We start from the raw sequence: 17,660 nt of genomic DNA, 5'->3' as shown, positions 1-17,660 counted from the left end.
ACACGTAGCTTGTGCCTTCTGCTGCTTTGCAATAGTTTCGATCTTATCATTTATGCTTCTGCTATTACACTTAGAGTATAGATGTAAGAGCAGCCCATGGGACATGTCAACGTGCAGGACTCTTAAACTATTAGACCTCTTTTATTATTAAGGTGACGGCACACACAACCGGCCTGTCTTCTAATATTCATGCTGCACGAGTGGTCCAAGTGTGAGCACAGTTGTGGAGGATCTGATGAATGTGGTTGCAAAATAAGGCAGCGGATGATGAGGCAGGTTTTTTTCTTAACATCCTTTCATTCAGTAGTCCATTTACCGTTTAAAAGGAAACATTTCTCTGTTCAACAGTTCAAGGTTTTTAAAACTGTGAAAGCAGTGATGACTGGGATACATGAATGGATACATTTCAAGTTCTCATCGATCATGTTCTTCCTTGGTTGCTGTGTTTACATGGGCCCCTCTCATCGCATCAACTGTCTGATCTGAATGAAAATGCTTCATAGAAATGTGTCTTTCAAGCTTGTTCATGCTGATTGTCGGGCTTCCGCCTCTTATGGTTGTGTGGCCACGCGTCACGGCTTACATGAGAGCTGCCACGGCATTATGATCATGATCTCTTTGTAAAGATGAAGTCACACCTGATCAAACATATTAAAAGAAAGTGGAAACATCAAAACAATCAGATAACACGTAACACATCATGGAGGTGGACATGAACAACACAGATTGTTCCTGAAAGAAACATCATAATGTCTGAAGTCCGTTGCCTGCAGAACTCAAGTCACATTCTGGCCAGACAAATGAAGAGACGGACCGCGTGAGGATGACGTGGATTCGAGAGAGATTTACTTCTCATGAGTTCACAAATTCAATAAATGACAAAACGTTCCCCTCTTTTTCTCTGTCACTTCTGGATCGGCTTTTTTGTATCACTGTGCATGTGCTCCTTTCTCTCACCTCCTTCACTGAGAACAGAGCTGGAGCTGAAGCTCTTAACCATTCTGTCCAGTGTACAAGGTGATGTTTTTTTTTTTTAAAACTGACACTAATTTGTTTCGGTAAGTAGAATCATAAATCTACCATGCAGCACCTTTAAAGCCTGGCATCTACTGACACTACCATCCAGGCAGGAAGTCATTCCCCTCCCTGCACACTCCTCATGTGACGGCGAGCGCAGGAGTGACTGATAAAGGAAAGCGCTCTGTGGCGAGCAATTGCTGCGTCCTCATGGGACGGTGACGTGTCATTTAATAAGCCGTTCAGACCTGAGTCATCTGTGACATTAGTCACTGTTTTCAGTTTGTTCCGTCCTATTCTTGCGTGATTTTCCCTCACGTGGCTGTTTTCCTCGCTAGCTTGTTGACCTTGTCGCATGGCGCCAGCGTTTTCGATTATGAGATGGTCCACCATGTTTTGGTCTAGTGTGTGTGTGTTATGGTGGGACAAAGAGTAAAGCCAAAAGTGGGCGGAAGCAGCGGAGAGTGGAGGAAAGAGAGGGAGAGCAGCGAGGTGTCCAGCACTTAAATTGCCTGTTTATTTCCGGCCATTGCACACGTGACATTGCGAGCTTTCGTATAAGTGTGTCTGCATGTGTTTGTGTAATGTGAATGTAGGAAGGAAATATAAAGTATGACATTGAATTATTGCGCTTTTGTCTTTCAAATCTGTCCTTAAACCAGCGCACACAGACGCCTGTCAGCAGGGGCTGCTGGAGCTGGATTCCGATTAGGAACTCTATATAAGAGGGGTGCACAGTGGAGTGTGAAGGAGGCTACAGTGGTGTGTCTGCAAGGCTGCATGGTGGTGTTTGCGAGTGGCTGCTCTTAGATCAAGACTCTCTTGGGGGAGAGGGGCGTGTCTGTGACGGGCCTTATTGATTACTGGAGCTGGCAGAATTTATCAGACGCGGCTTGGGCCATGAACCATTTTGGCTTGTGACGCTGCACTTTGGCTCCTGTTCTCCCAGCATTACATGTGCGGACAAATCTGAAGGCAGATTAACAGATGTTCCCCACAAATTGTGGGGAACAAATGAATAAACACACAGATCTATCTGGTCAGGTCTTTGTGCTCTCTAAAGTATTTTCAGTTGGTGGTTTTGAAACATCACCCCACCAACCTTTTCCAGAAGCTTTTGTCCCCACGTGTCCATCATACCCAGATGTTGGGGTGAAAAGACGACCGAACTACATTGGTTGGAGGCACTCATTTATTTATAAAAACACAAAAATAAAAATAATCTCCAGTCTGTAAAACAGTAAGGAACAATCAATTCAACAATTCAGTCGAATATCTATATATTAATATCTGGTGCGGGTAGGCACAGTGAATACCAACCAATTCACAAGTCTAGAAACATGTAAAGACTCTTAAAATGTATTTCATTCATTTTATTTGTTTGTTAATGGAGGTGAGTTGCTCTCCAGATCACACAGAAGCCCAGAATTAGAGCCTGAATTCACTTTCACTCGAGTTCCCACACTCAACATGAACAGGATAGGATCAGTGATAGAACTTCAAATGGAAAGTTTCCTCTGTTTCTTCTTACAATCGTGAAGTTCAATTTTCACCTGTGCTGCATCTCATTCAAATTCAGTGACCACTGAAGGCTGCAGACGGATGATAGTATCAGAACCACAGAGTCCGCCATTATCTGAGCTGCAGTGCGAGAAAACCCTTAACTAAAGTCTTAAAATGATTCAACTACACCTCTCAATAAGGTTTTTTCTGCCAACTTCCATCTTTAATTTTAAAGAACACACACACAACTACAATGATGTTTTTTCTCTATACATATTATTTCTTGTAAACAATCAGTTGAATTATCAACCTCTAGCCCTGATATTTAAAAGATAACAAAGATGGATGATCACTAAAATTGTGGCCAATAAAACATTTAGAAGCACTGCATACTTTACTTTAATTCATTTGTGTTTAGTCAGCTGGTCAACACGCTCATTACTGACAAGTGTGGGGAATGATGACAGATTTAGTGTCTGTTCCTGCTCCTCTAGGATGCATGCAAGCTTTCTATGGGAAGAGAAACAATTCATCACAGGGTAATTCATCAGGGGATAACTTTTAATTCATGTTCAAACTTGCAGAGATTTATGTGCATGATGGCAGCACTGTTTGTCATCTGAGCATCCTCAACTCCCCTTCCCTTTTTTTGGAGCGCATCATCCATGCTGTGACATTACAAGGACTTCCAGAGAGAAAATATTGCCACAACCACACGTGTACATTCTGTGGACTGCTGGCCTACCCATTATCAGAGGCACTGTCCGACAGTATAAATCCAAATACTGAGATTCAGGCAGCTGCTTACTTACAGGGGTTGGACAAAATAATGGAAACACCTTAAAACTTTTTTAGGTTTAAGGTGTTTCCATTATTTTGTCCAACTCCTGTATCTGCTGTTGACTGGAAAAGCAATGAGTATGTTTATTTGACCAGAGTTCAGAGTGCTGCGATACAATGACACAACTATCCGTCCTAAGATCGGTTATTCAAGTTCTATGTTACATCTCCTATCATTATCATGTTCAAGATGTATTTTTTTATTCCCAGCTTTTGGAGGAGAAGAGGGAAATGACTTTTATCTGACCTGCTTAATATTAATTGAACTGTCAGTGTTCAAAATAACTTGAAAAGTTATGACATTTTTGGGAAATCTGTGGTACAGGGACAAGTTAAAAAAAACAAACGGTGAAATCAGTTAAAACTGATTTTCAGTAAAAAGTGTTTGAAATGGTTTGTGTCTCTGTTGAGGTTGAAGATGCAGCTCACACCATGACGGCTGGTCTGATGCAGCTCATCTACTGTACAAGTGATGTCATGACATTGCACTGCACAAATGTATTGAAACAAAGTGGAAACACTGAAACAAGTGGGAAACACAGAACACATCATGGAAGTGGACATGTGTTTAACGGAAACGTCCCAAGAGAAACATCATAATAACTGAACTCCGGGACTGGCGGAACTCAAGTTGCGCATCCAGCCGGACAAATGAAGAGATGAACCTGGTGGTGGGTGTAAAGACTGATTGTGTGGACTGTTGCTAACTTGTACAAATGTGAATTAAATGAGGCTATGTTTCTGATGTTTTAACAACATATATTTGACTGATAAAATGCAAAAAAATGTACGGCAAGTGAGGGACAGCATTACAGACACAAAAGCCGACACCAGCACAGAGGAGCAGCATCGCCCAAACACCCAGCGGCAGGCACTAGTCTTTGTGTTGTAATAATAAAAAAGCACTTTATTAAACATATATTGGGTCTGTTGTAATGCATCGCTCCGCTGAAGTCACACACTGACCTGAGTGGTCTGGCATTTATTTAACCAGAATGAAACAGAAAATCACTGATGAACACAATGTAACCACTGCTCCGCCCTCAGACGAAAACAAGTCACCTGAGTTATTGGTAAATTCAGTGGCCGTGCATTTAAAACCAAGGCCTTCAGTTTGATCTCATGTAAGCCGTGTCACATCGCCAGGCTAGTTTTTACGTGGCAGAAGCCCTGTCGTACACTCATTTGCAAAGTCGCAGTTTCGTATCAGAAAGACTCGGCAACAGAAACATGTCAGAGTAGAATCGCACAGCTTTCTCCGCCTGGTTATCTCGCCGGTGTAGATGCAGGGGAAATGAAGGGGTGGAGAGCAGTGTGATACACACAACATCTGTGGTTTCATTGCTCTGAAGCTAGTTTGCCCATAAATGTCCTCATATGTTTAAGCCATAGGCTTCTGAGAGTCCTGAAATGACGGTATGAGTATACAATCACAGGAGGCGTACAAGTCACGTTCAACGTGAAGTCAGCTAGAATGCCTCGCTGTCCCCAACTCATGATCTGATTGGCTATGGCAACTATCCATCAACTGTATGTGTCCGTTCCTCTGAGGGCACCCACGCCTGCACTGTTGCTGCTGAAGGGCTTAGCCCTGACCGTCTGCCACTGGGAAAATAGAGATGTGAGTGTTCTCTGAAAGACGCAGTATTACTAACCATGAAAAATGTTGTCACTCATATATCATTCATTGTGGTAACAGTTACATCCCTATGGCCAAGTAATAAATCATTCAATTTCAGGAGTAGTCTGGATCACCTGGTTCTGGATCCAGGATTTTGTTTTAAAGGATTGTGCGATGTGAGTGCTTTTCTAGTTTTGCTTTGGCGTTGCATTGATGGTTCCTTTTGGGGAGGAATCAAGTCCTACAGGTCCCCACTGAAGGCTATTCGTTGATGGTTCATCTGCTGATACTGCTCCTGTGGAAGTTCAAACACTTCTTATTCCACTGAGCTGGATTGGCTCTTTGCTCTGCAGAGCATCTTTCTTCGCCTCACCATTGGAGTGGGGTTATGCACTTTCTGAGCCAGTATGGTGTCTTCCTCTCCATGTTGTACATTACACTGAACGTCACAGAAAATGTTTCAGTGGTGAGTTCAGCTTTGCATCTTTTAAAATTGTTGCACATTATATAACGTGATCATAACTTACCTGAAATTGAACCTTACTTAAGTGGTATGTTAAATGAAGTAATGGTAGGAAGCATTTGTCAAGGTGACGTTGAGCTAGACTTGAACTAACTCCTCTGATGTAGCCTACACTCTGGCCGCTTTGAGCACAGCTAAAAGTGGCACTAGACAAGGTTCAATTTTTGAAACTCACTTTCCTGGCTCATCCAACCCTGTGTGGAAGACAGTCTCCACAGCAGGAATCCCGAGGACCTGAAGTGGTTCATGGGAGCAACACGGACCACATGGCACCTGAGTGTTCATCATCTCAACCACTGCAGACCTGAGGCACTCTCAACACTTCTTGCTAACTGCCTGGGGAGACTGATGCTGTGACACATCAGGAAGATCACGCCAGGCTCTTTCATCCCACACCAGTTGGCCTCCTGGGGAAACAGATCCTGACTTGTGTCAAGGAGAGTGGGCGTGTCCAATGTGAAACAGACATCAAGGCCTACAATTTCACTGGACAAAGTCAAATGAGGCTTCATTTTCAGGAGCCTGTCTGACTGTCTCATTGAATGACTTGAGTCACTCAATACGTTTTGTCTGAGTCTGAGGATTGTGACGTTATTAGAGGAAAGAGAAGTACAAATACTTGCATTCCATACTCTAGAGGTCAGGAGCAGGGATCGAGTCGGCCACCACTCAGTCACAGGCCGACCACTATACGATCTGAGCTATGTCACCCCTCTAACTAGGCACCGCAGTGAGAATAAGAGGCACAAGTTAGTTTCCATGTTCAAGCAATATTGGTATAAATTGACTGCAATATCCCAAACCAAAATAAAGTTAAATCAGTCTTCCACGGAAAGAGCACTGTGGGAGATAGAAAGTGTGTCAACCAACTCACACAGAACAGCAGTCCGTGACAATAAAGGAAACATCTAAGAGCAGTGACATGACCTGACCCTTGTGACACTGTGACACACACTTACAGATGGATGGAGAGCATGAGACAATGAGAAGGAGTTGGTGGCCATAGTGGACGGAACTCATTTAATACTTTATGTAAAATTAATGCAGGTGTCAAGTGCGTCTATTTCCCTGAAGGGAGTCATCTATCAGAATTTATTTCACGCTTTTGATGTTATGAGACTTAGTTTGCTTAGTGGAAAAGCTGGCAGTGCACATTCATAGCAAAGTTGGGAATGACCGTAGCTTGGTGTCTTGCAGGAGAGTAGATGACGTTTCGGATGATGAATAATATTTTGGAGGCTTGATAGGACACAAAGTCGAGTGTTTAAATGGGAGCAGTGTAGATATAGAAGTGTGGTGTTCATTTGTTTAGCTGCCTGCCTTCATTTTACCACTATCTTGTTTGGCTGTTTCTGGTTTCTTCTTCACTCACTATTCCGTCACTGTTTACATTTCTTTCCCTGGCAAGAAAATGCTCTTCACTCTGTGCCAATATTTGTGTTATGGTGAGAGCCGTCACCTAATTCCTGCATTTTATCATCCTCACATCCGCTCATACAACCTCATTCATTTTCCAATGCCACTCTCTCCATCTCCTTCCATCAAGCACGAGTATCCGAGCTGAGATTTCAAATGGCTGAATACTGAAGTGCTGGAGAGGAGGAAGCAATCTTAGACGCCCGAACACAAACGTGATGCACTGGTTGTATTGTAGAGGCTGTAACAACAAGACTGAATGAAATGGAAAGAAAAATGCTTATGGCCAGTGAGACATTACATAGCAGTCGTGACATACACTTAAAAAAGAGGTAATTACAATGGGAAAACAAAACTCTTCAGTTAGAAATTTGCTAAATCGGCAAAGATTAAAGGAGAAATTATACCACACTATACTGCAGTGAAAACAGCTGGTGGATATTAATATAATGAAGAAAAGTCTGTTCTCATTTATTGCAGTGTACTCGCTGCTCTCGTCTCTATTATGTGTCATCTTTGTCATGAGAGTCGAAAGTGCCTTCAGCTCAATCGCCGTCGCTGAATGGACATAATGTGCTGCTGCATTAGCAGTCTGATCACGTCACAGGAGATCTGTGTTTTGCAGGAGCTGCTGTGTGCAGGAGAAGCGTGTGCAGACCTCCGTTGAAATTGTTTCAGCTCGCACTCTTTCCCTTCGCCATCCTGACCTTTGTGGTTTGAAATGAATGAAAGAAATTAGGTCAATAAGGAGAACGATGCACGATTCAGTGTTCATTCTTTCAATCTTCAACACCAAACATGTATTTACACTCCATATGAAACACAATGCAAGTAAGATCAACTGCTTCATTCACATTCATATCAGTCTTTTGGTCCCGATCCCACTTGATTTATCAGGCTTCATGTAAAGGCATTAGAGTGATGGAATCTAGGCAAAAAGAAGAATGAAATACAACAAGAAGGGGGCAGATATTTTAAGATTTTATCTTTGTGAAATCTCAATTACTCAAAATTGAAGAGTTATTAACTGTATGTTGTTATGTGTTAAATGTGTGCTCAGAAACCAACCTGCTCTGGATTGTTTTGAGCCCACACACATCAATCAATGGAAAGAGCATACGCCGCAGGAACCTGAGGTGTAATAGATACGCCTCCAGTGAATGTCAAACTTGTGAGTTTAACAACTCTTGGATGTTTAGATCTCATTACGACACCTTGGGTAGGAGCATTGCTTTGCATGCTAACACTGTTTCCGAGCCTTTGCCATCTTGTCAAGCTTGCAAGACAAACCTTGTGGCACCTGTCTGAATTGTGTTAGCATAAGCAGGGGCACTTTTTCCTGGTCCTACAGACGTCTTTTCTCACCATCAGAACACACATATTGTGTCACGTGCAACAAAGCCAAGTAATTTCAACGAGAAAAACTTTATACATTGCAGTGTACATTATTAGAGTGTATTCTTCTATTTTGTAATAACAAAGACAGTTGACTGTGGAACATTTAGGAGCGAGGAATTCACTGAGCTCCTGAGAGCAGGGCGAGCAAATACTTTTGGACATATAGTGTAGGTGTCTGCCTTGGTAAGATTGTGACGTATTTCACATCATCATATTTATGTATAAGTCTGCTTGTGCATCAACATCTGACTCAGCAGATTTTTTGCACACTGCCACAGCATTTTGCCACTATGAAATTATTAAATGACAGTGAGAACCAAAGTGCTTGCCTTTTGATTGACGGCTCTTGTTAGGGAGCAGGACGTCTCTATTGGAGAGCAGCAGGTTATTTCATTCAGACAAAGTGAGGCTTGGAGCCCACTAGGAGATGGGCCACTCAAAAGGTCAGTTCAAGTGTCACTGTGATGATGGAAAGAGAAATGGGACGTGGAGATGCCATCGGCACGGAAAAAAATATATACTATAGCTGCAGTCAGGTTAAAAGTTTCTTTCTGTTAACAATTTCATGGGTACAGAGTTGAAACCAAGACATCTGTTAAGTATATATATATATATATATATATATATATATATATATATATATATATATATATATATATATATATATATATATATATATATATATATATATATATATATATATATATATATACACACACACACACACACACACACAGTGTCCTCGACCACAATCCGTTCCGGAACGCCGTTCGAGAAGTGATTTGTTCGAAATCTGAATGGATTTTTCCCATTACAATGAATGTAAAAAGAAATTATGCATTCCAAGCCTTAAAATAGACTTTTGTAGGAGTGAATGTAGAGTGTCTGCTGCAGGTGCGCTGTTCCTCTATGTGTGTGGCCGCTGCATGTGGGAGGGGTTGCCGAGTGAGTGACGTCTCTCCAGAAGTGAAGAGGTGCCCGGTGCGTGTCCAGCTCTGAATGTGCGCTTCTGTGCAGTTTGGCTGTGACAAAGTCATAAACCAAGTCACGCTCTGTCCCAGACTCGCCTCATCCCTGTCCCAGCTCCAGCCCACAACAGGACATCAAACCCTGTAGTGCGCGCTCCAGCCTCGGAGGTGTGGAGAGTGAGCACCTGTGACACTCTACCACGGTCCAGTGAGGAGACAGGAAAGGTTTTACACCTCAATATGAAGAAAAAACAGTCAGTAAATGTAGGTAACGGGACACGTCTGCGTCTAGAGGCTGCGTTATACACAATAACAGTATAACAATAAAGTGCGTCGTGGGTCAGCTGATCGATCCGCACATCTTATCGATCCGCACATCTTATGTTTTTTCCGGCTTTTTTGGGGGGCATTCGAGTTCTGGATTTTTGTTCAAAATCCGAAGCAAAAAAATCTCAAAATTTTTGTTCGAACTCCGATTTGTTCGAATTCCGAAAAAATTTGCTGTTCGAAAACCGAGGTACCACTGTGTGTGTATATATATATATATATATATATATATATATATATATATACATATCACAAGAACAATACCAATAGATGTCATATGAATGAAAAATTATGATACTTGACAAATTATAAATGATATCTAAATCAAAGTTTTGGTGAAGATAAGTGGCATGGAGGTATGCGTTGTCCAGACTGTATTTTACTATGGAAGAGCATTCCACTAAAAGTTCACCATAAGAAAACACCAAAATAACTGACCATTCATTGGAAATAACCGACTAGTTGTTTATTTTATTAAGGTTTCTCTGTTTCTAAGGTTCCGTGACAGCATCCAGTGGTAGTATAATGACTAATGCATGACAGTATACATTACACACTGATAAAGGGCAGAATATACAGTTCAAACTTTTTGCATGATAGAACCGGTTTGATTCCATTAAGGGTTTGTGGCTGTGATGAAGCCTCAGGCTCACTTGTCTCAAGTTGGGACATAAGCAGAGGCAACTGATGAAAAAGATATAAGTTGACTGCTGTGGTGTGTTTCAGAAGAAACAGTCATATGTATGGCTGTATTTAGGATACTCTTGTGTTTTTATGTGAATTTCAGCTCTGACTTAGTTGAAACTGGCAAATGAATTTCATCACAAAGAGATGACATGGTGTCAAAAGGAGTAAATGGCAAGGCTAAGGTCAGTGTATCTTGTGCACCTGGTCATGTGACATTCCAGCCATTATTTGTCATAAGGAAAATCTAAGAGAGTCTGTTAAATTGATGTTGTCCATCAGTATACACAAAAACTCAGATCAACAAGTGGAATGGTGGAATGACACGTGAACTGTTTGGTGCTGATGAACGTGTCGGATCATTTAGAGGGTGTGAGGCCAGATGCTCATGCCAGGTTCCGTTTGATGGATCGGCTGATGAGAAAACTTAATCTCTTCAGGTGAGATGAGAAGGGAGCCGTGTCATGTGCCTCTTGAGAATTACCATTAAATGAGGAGGAAAGAGGAAAAGATGGCGAGAAGACTTGAATTTGTGGTTTGGCAGCAAGTGGCGTGGAGGTTTTTACATTTTCAGATACTTGCTTCAAATATTCGCTCGATGAATAACAGATCTACATCTGAAGACTGTTGGCGTATTATGGACACGTCCAGATGGGAAAGCAGCGATCAGAACATCGGTAGTAATGGAGCACATGCCAGCACTCACAACACACCATCTCCAACGCTGCTGAATCTTCATCCGTGAGATACGACTGGATGGATGACTGACACTGTCATTTCACTGTGGGATGATGACCTGTCATGTTTCTCCCACAGACGCCGGATCTGAAACCAGCATGCGATCCACATAAGAACCCCACAGCTCCCCATGCAGTGTTGAAAGCAGTATCACTGGGAGGTGAAAAGGAGTTGATTGCCAAACGTAGACACCATGAACACGGAACTCCTCGTGTGGCAGCTCCTCTCTGAACGGTCAGTTGTTTTCCTGACCTCTGTGACCAATGCTACATATTTTTTTCACTGTTTTAAATGTGTTGATGTCAATTAGACCATGACATATTACACTGGTGTTGTATTACTGCAGGCTTCCTTTTCCTTTTTCTGTCAAAAAAAGTACTCTATCATATTGCGATTAACATACATTAGTTCTGTTTGAATGACTTCCACACTACAGCTCTTACCTTAAAACATGACCTTCAAAATTATTACAAAGACGGTGACAAGTGTATTCCAGGTGTCACCAACCCACAGGATGATGTAGTGGAATACAAGTATACAAATGTGCAGCTTTAGGCTTGTTCAGACACGAAGTCCTGTACAGAAAAGTTGTACTTTCAAATTCAAGTCAAGACCTCACCTTTTTTGCCAAGATTAAAACAAAAAGGTGTAAACATGCAATTTTGTATCCTCTTTTTCTTTAGTTCCCATGACATTTGACACAGTAGATTATGGCATACTGACCCCAAAGCTGGTGGTGATGGTATCAAATGCCCATCACCGGGGCAAGAAGCTACTCGCAGGAGGCAACAGTAAATGGAAGTACAACATTTTTGTCACAGAAAAGTAACAAAGCTGTAGCCAAGTGCAGGCAGTTGTTGGAATCAAGGACACTGCAGGATGCATTTTAGATTATATTAGACTGCCTTTATTCATACCACATTTATTAAACAGGTATGGTACAAACAGATGCACAATATGTAATCGTAACTATGAGAAATGCCAAGGGCGTCACCAGGCTCAGAAAGCAAACACGGACATGAAATGCAAAACACACTGCAGTCAAAAACACAGTCGTGGAAATTAGAAATAATATGAAGTCAGGAGCAAAAAGATCACAGCAATAGGCTCATGGACATCAGAACATAGACACTGCAGAACAGCAAACATACTCAAATAAAACTCAGAGAGATCGCAGGAGAAAAGATACCGGGGACACCGGAGACGCCACTTTACCAGTGTGGAAACATGGACCAGCCGCCACAGCTGACTAGAACGTTTCAGCAGAGCAGCAGGTGTGATCTGTGTCCCCTACAGATCCATGCAGCCGTGGAGCAAGAGAACACGAAGGGAGAGGCAAGGAAGGGAGCTAACAAAATAAAACTACACTCATGTGCTGTTTGCAGATGACACAAACTGTATTGACAGTTTGGTCAATTTATTTTTTTTCATGCCACAGTTTAGTTTTAAAATTTTGGCGCGTGACGGACCCAGTTTCTCCCACAACTCGGAGAGTGTGAGCAGGATCCACATCTTCAGCTGGTCACTCTGTGTTGACACACGCACAGAGACAACAACAACTTGGTAACTTTGTCGATACGCCTGGCAATTTTCCAAACCCACTTGGGTCCTTTGATTGTGGAAAAAGGACTTTCTGTGAAAAGGCTTCAGCTATGAGCTGCTTCCTCAACCCAGAGCACTCGCAGTTGGCCAGTCTCACTCACAGACGGCACTGCTACACCTGCAGGCTCTAAAGGAGTCACGCATGTGCAAAGGCAATTTTGCGAATTAGGTGGTGACGTCATAGAGCAAGGTCCAGCAACTTTTGGCACAGCCAATGGCGACTGTCCTTACTGAGGCGTTGACAAGACTGAGACAGGCCTGTTGTCCTGATGGAGATGAGAGAGAGATGCTGGGGGAGCCGCCATCATGGAGAGCAGCGTGACAGGTGGCAATTTTAATATCAACTGGCCATTCTTATATAATGTGTGATTGTCAATGTTTGGAGTTTGTTTATAATACTGGCGATCACATGGATGAAAGTCAGGCTGTAGCAACCGTGTCCAGAGGAAACTAGGCCACCAGTTTGTTCACTAACTTCACTATCCAAGGTTTTTTCTTTTTCAACTTTTACCACATTTCTCCCTGAGACATCTTAGGAATCAAAGGAACTTTTTGAGAGCATCTGAACATGCTAACTCCTACAGATTATGTTTTATACAGAAGGAACCCACACACAAGTCAACATAGTAGAGGGAGACGCACAAACCACGGAGGCGGTGCATGTCTATTTGTTTGAATTCAGATCATCAGATTTTATCAAGACGGTATCATGCTGATACTGTTTTACTCTTAGGTCTACTAACTAAACACACAGTTTATTAGACAAGTTCAAACTAGTTTAGTTTTTTTTCAATTATTTTCAATGCAAAATAAGAAGACAACAGTGAATTTAATGGTATATTTTCCGCATGTATTTTTGTGTGGCGTTCCATGATGAACTCCTTTAACTCCTAATACAGCGGCTCATTCATGTTCCAACAACAAAGCAATAAAACTGTCCAGTAACAGGGTGTTTGTCCTTTCCATCTCCATCCTGGCCATTAAGAGCTCATTTTCTTTCAGCTTAGGTTTTAATATTTGATACAATGACGTGAAATAAAGACAGGACAACACTTTTCAAAACAACTAACTTCCTCCTCAATCCAAGCGTGAGCGTCCTTTCAGAGTTCTTTAGTGCATGCGTTTGTAGTGTAATATCGAGTTAACTATAAATATATATATCTATTATATTTTATTATATTAGGGCTGTCAATTGACGCAAAGATGAAAAATGGATTTTAAAAATAACATAGTTTTAAAGTCATTGCATACAAGTGATTAAAACAACCGATGGAAGTATGTGTTTCTCTGAAATTCATTCTAAAAGTCTCAGTTAAATGAAAACCAAAACTCATCAAGATAACAAACCTTCTTCTCATATTTTGGATAAATCAGATCTCCGTCTGGACCGTGACTGACATAACTCTGTTTTCACATGAGCTCATCACAGGTTTTCCTCCCATGCTTAAGGTGGAGGAGACTTTCTTACTGTAGCACAGGAAAGAGAGGAGGATGTGGAAGTCCTTGAAGCTTTGACACTGGCTTCTCTGGACAAAAGGAGCGAAGTAATTGATTGTGGAGGCCAGTGAGTCAGTGATCAAAGACTGTAGTATGACTGCTGACGCACATGCATACATACTTATATGGTTTGTCTGCTGGCTGCTCTGACACTCTCATGCAATCTCACGAAGTGGACCTGCCAATATGAAGAGAAACAGTCATTTCCACTTTGACCGGCCCCACACATTGACCAAAGTATATTTAACATTATTACTCTGCTGCTATATAAAACCAAGCAATCGCTAAAGTTCTAATGTGTCCCACTGGCTGCATTGTGATTGTATGACGTGTATTTAGAGTCTTGCTGGTGAGTGGAAATATATCTTTGCAGGCTTTGCTGCTTTTAGTCCCCTTGCAACCTCTAGAGTTAATAACTGGGTCACAACTGAAAGAAGTGGATGAGATTAGTCAAAAAAAACATCCCTAAAATTCCATGGTAACATGTGTCCGCCAATCTAATAATTTGAATTATGAAAATTTACATTCATATTTGTCATGTCTTGGGTTAGACTGCCCTCACGCACCTGTAGGAGCGACATTTTAAACCAATCGCCCTGTTACCACATCAGATTTGTTCCTGGGATCAGGAGCCGCAGCATGTTGTTGCAGAGAAGCTGCTGTTCTCTTGTTAATGCTTAAAGGATATAACTATAATCGCTCATTCTCATGGAAGAGCATGGAGCAGAGTGAATTCAGGGGCAAAAGAACTTGTAGAGCTGCACAGGGACGACAAGACATCCAGTCCTGTCTGCGCAAAATTATTTATTTTCACAAATCCACTTCAATACAGTGAGTATACCAGCAGATTTGGCAGGTTGAAAGCAAATTAAATGGCGGCATTATGTTTTAAATGGAGCTTTAGATGATGGCTGCCGTCTGTGTGTTAATGGACTGCAGTTCCAGTGGAGCTTCAAAACGGTTGAGCAGGAAATTTTGTTTTCTTCAGCTCCTCACATCTCCCAGATAGTATCCAAACCTCATGTGTCAAATCTTATTTGATTTATTGAATGTATAAGCTCATTTAAAGGTACAAACCATATGTGGCACCACCTACTTTCTCCAACGTAATATTTTAACGTCTGCACTCGCATCACTGTTTTGGTCCCTGTAATTAAAGGATTGCAACTCTTTGTTTGGAATATTATTCTGTATCTAATCCATCAAGGGAGGCAACAGAGCCCACAGACCTTTTTCATTTCAGTGTGCGAGCACAGGAAACACAAATCTTTATAAAAGTCAGGGAGCCGAGGCCTTTGTGTCAGCAGCCGAGATGAGAAACGGCTGCAAAATAAATGAGTTTGTATTCTGGGAACTATTTCTTATTTTGCTGTTAAAGTGTTGCTATTCAATCTGCCTCTATTCCTGCCTTTTCAAAGCAAAGAAGCTTCAAAAGAAATAAAGGATGTACACGTTGAAAATCGAGTGCAGTTGACTACCTCTGATGAATGAATCGGTTGACAAGGCAACAGATAATGTTTTAAGTACGTCTGAGGTAAAAATGTGAAGTTTGTTTCCTCAATTTGGTGACATTGATCACCCTGCAACTATAAGAATACTGCACCTGTGGATATTCCTTATTGGCATGAGCATGCAGGAACAGTAACATGGAAGTTACAGTTCAAGTCAATCGAATCGATCTCTTATTTGTTGCTGCAGTGTTTAAATATTTTGTCTTGTTAAACAGCTAAAATGCCGGATGACCTTTAGAAGTTCAATAGATTTCTGGAAAGAAAGAGGCTCCAGCATAATTGTGTTTTCCCCTCTCCCAAGCTCATTCTTTTAATTCTGTTATCATCTTGACCGTCATGTTTCTCTTCCTCCTCTCCACATATCTCTTAATGAAAAAGTGATCCATTGACATGGCATCTAAGATAAACAGGAGGTCGCTATCATCTTATGTCTGCCCTCAGTATTGCAGCTCTTCAGATATATCAGCGGCCTCTGTGCTGATCAAAAATCCTGCCGACCAGATTTCCCACTCTGAAATACCTCAGGAAATGGATGGCCTTTTTTTCAAATGTCTTGCTGTCACAACTTCTGTTTTTTTCCACACTAGTAAACTGATCCAGTCTGGGGTTCAAGTGCCAGATTGGGGGTTGTTGTGGGCCTTGTATTCTCCCTGAGGCGACTGTCTGTCTGACAAACCCATTACCCCACATCCCTGGATGTGCAACCCCCCTGACACGCCACTGAAATCTAGACAAAACCAATAGAGACATATGGGCTAATTTTACCAACATGGCAGCGTATGGCTGGACAGTGTCCTACATGAACATTGTTTTCCTGCAGTTCTTTGCAGTTTAATCCTAAGAGTCGGTGCCCAATATGTTCCATTAATCCTCAGGAATCTCTGCCACTTCAATCTCATTCTATGTTCTTTTTTGTTTTTAACAGGTTGACCCAAATACTCCGGCAGTCTAGTGGGAATGGCGGGGATTCGAAAGTAATTTGTTTTTTAGTGTATCAATGTACAGTATACAGATCCGCCCCAGAGGCTTGCAGTAAATACATCTTCATCCAACCCATCCTCACAGTGTTTGCAAGTAGAGTTTTTGTCATATGTTTAGGCTGAAGTCAGCCTGATAGTTTTTTGCGTGATGATGCGTAGGCGTTCCAATGCAGTGAAAAGTCAGCGATGACGTAAACATAACCTCCTTTAGGTAAATTTGAGTGACCACAGAAGACTCACTTGTGTAACAGATTCATGTTAAATAAACCGCAAAAATCATTTTTTAAATATCTTGCACATTAAAGCCACTCCAACGTGTACTGAAGTGGAGAGTTTCCCAAATGAGGCTCCCGCTTAAATCTCGCTGAGCTGATTCCACACAAGTCTAACAACAGACATCCAAAGAAAGGCAGTGATGTGTGTCATGCTATTTTGCTAACCATCGCTCCAGTGTATTCACGTTCTAGAACTATGTGGAGCACCTCTCCCGTGTGAATCACATTGTCAAAGCGTCATGAAAATGATGACCTGTTGTTGTCCCTGCTACTATCTGAACACCCGGTAAATACAAATGCAACTTTCTGTTAATGAATAGATGGAAGCTGATGGAAAATATGTGACGTGTTCTAATGGCTTATTCTCCTCCAGCCATCGTGTAAATTGCGCTCAGCTGCTGTGCTCTCAGACATTCAGTTCTCTCTGTATGTCATCTAGCCTCAGAGCTCTTCTCCCCTGGCTTACTACTTCCTGCCTCCTTAATTAAAGACATTTATTTGACTCAGGAGAGAAACACTTAGCCGCTCATTTCTCGGATAACTCCATATACCATGCGGACTGACTCATGATAGACGGAAAATGGATTTCTAAGGCACAAGATGATGACATCTTGCTATGCGAAATATATATATATAGGAAAGACCAATCCCAGAAGAGCTGACTTACATGTGGTTCATTTTCTGACGCCTCTTGACTACTACAGTCGGCTTTGGAGAACACTATCTCTGTCAGATCACCTTGGATTCGTGAGGAAATCAA

General features: G+C 41.8%; 1 protein-coding gene across 1 annotated transcript in view; it reads left to right on the top strand.

The window, feature by feature from the left end:
* The window catches only part of flrt1a (fibronectin leucine rich transmembrane protein 1a), a 51,925-nt gene that overhangs the window by 26,029 nt on the left and 8,236 nt on the right, over nt 1-17,660 (top strand). The window contains exon 2 of the mRNA XM_053847606.1: nt 11,114-11,269. The gene's annotated coding sequence lies outside the window, so the exon portion shown is untranslated. The remainder of the gene's footprint in view (nt 1-11,113; nt 11,270-17,660) is intronic.

The sequence above is a fragment of the Synchiropus splendidus genome, chromosome 17 (genome assembly GCF_027744825.2).
Source record: "Synchiropus splendidus isolate RoL2022-P1 chromosome 17, RoL_Sspl_1.0, whole genome shotgun sequence".
NCBI lineage: Eukaryota > Metazoa > Chordata > Actinopteri > Syngnathiformes > Callionymidae > Synchiropus > Synchiropus splendidus.
The sequence above is the reverse complement of the archived record's forward strand: the minus strand, read 5'-3'. Positions and strand labels throughout refer to the sequence as shown.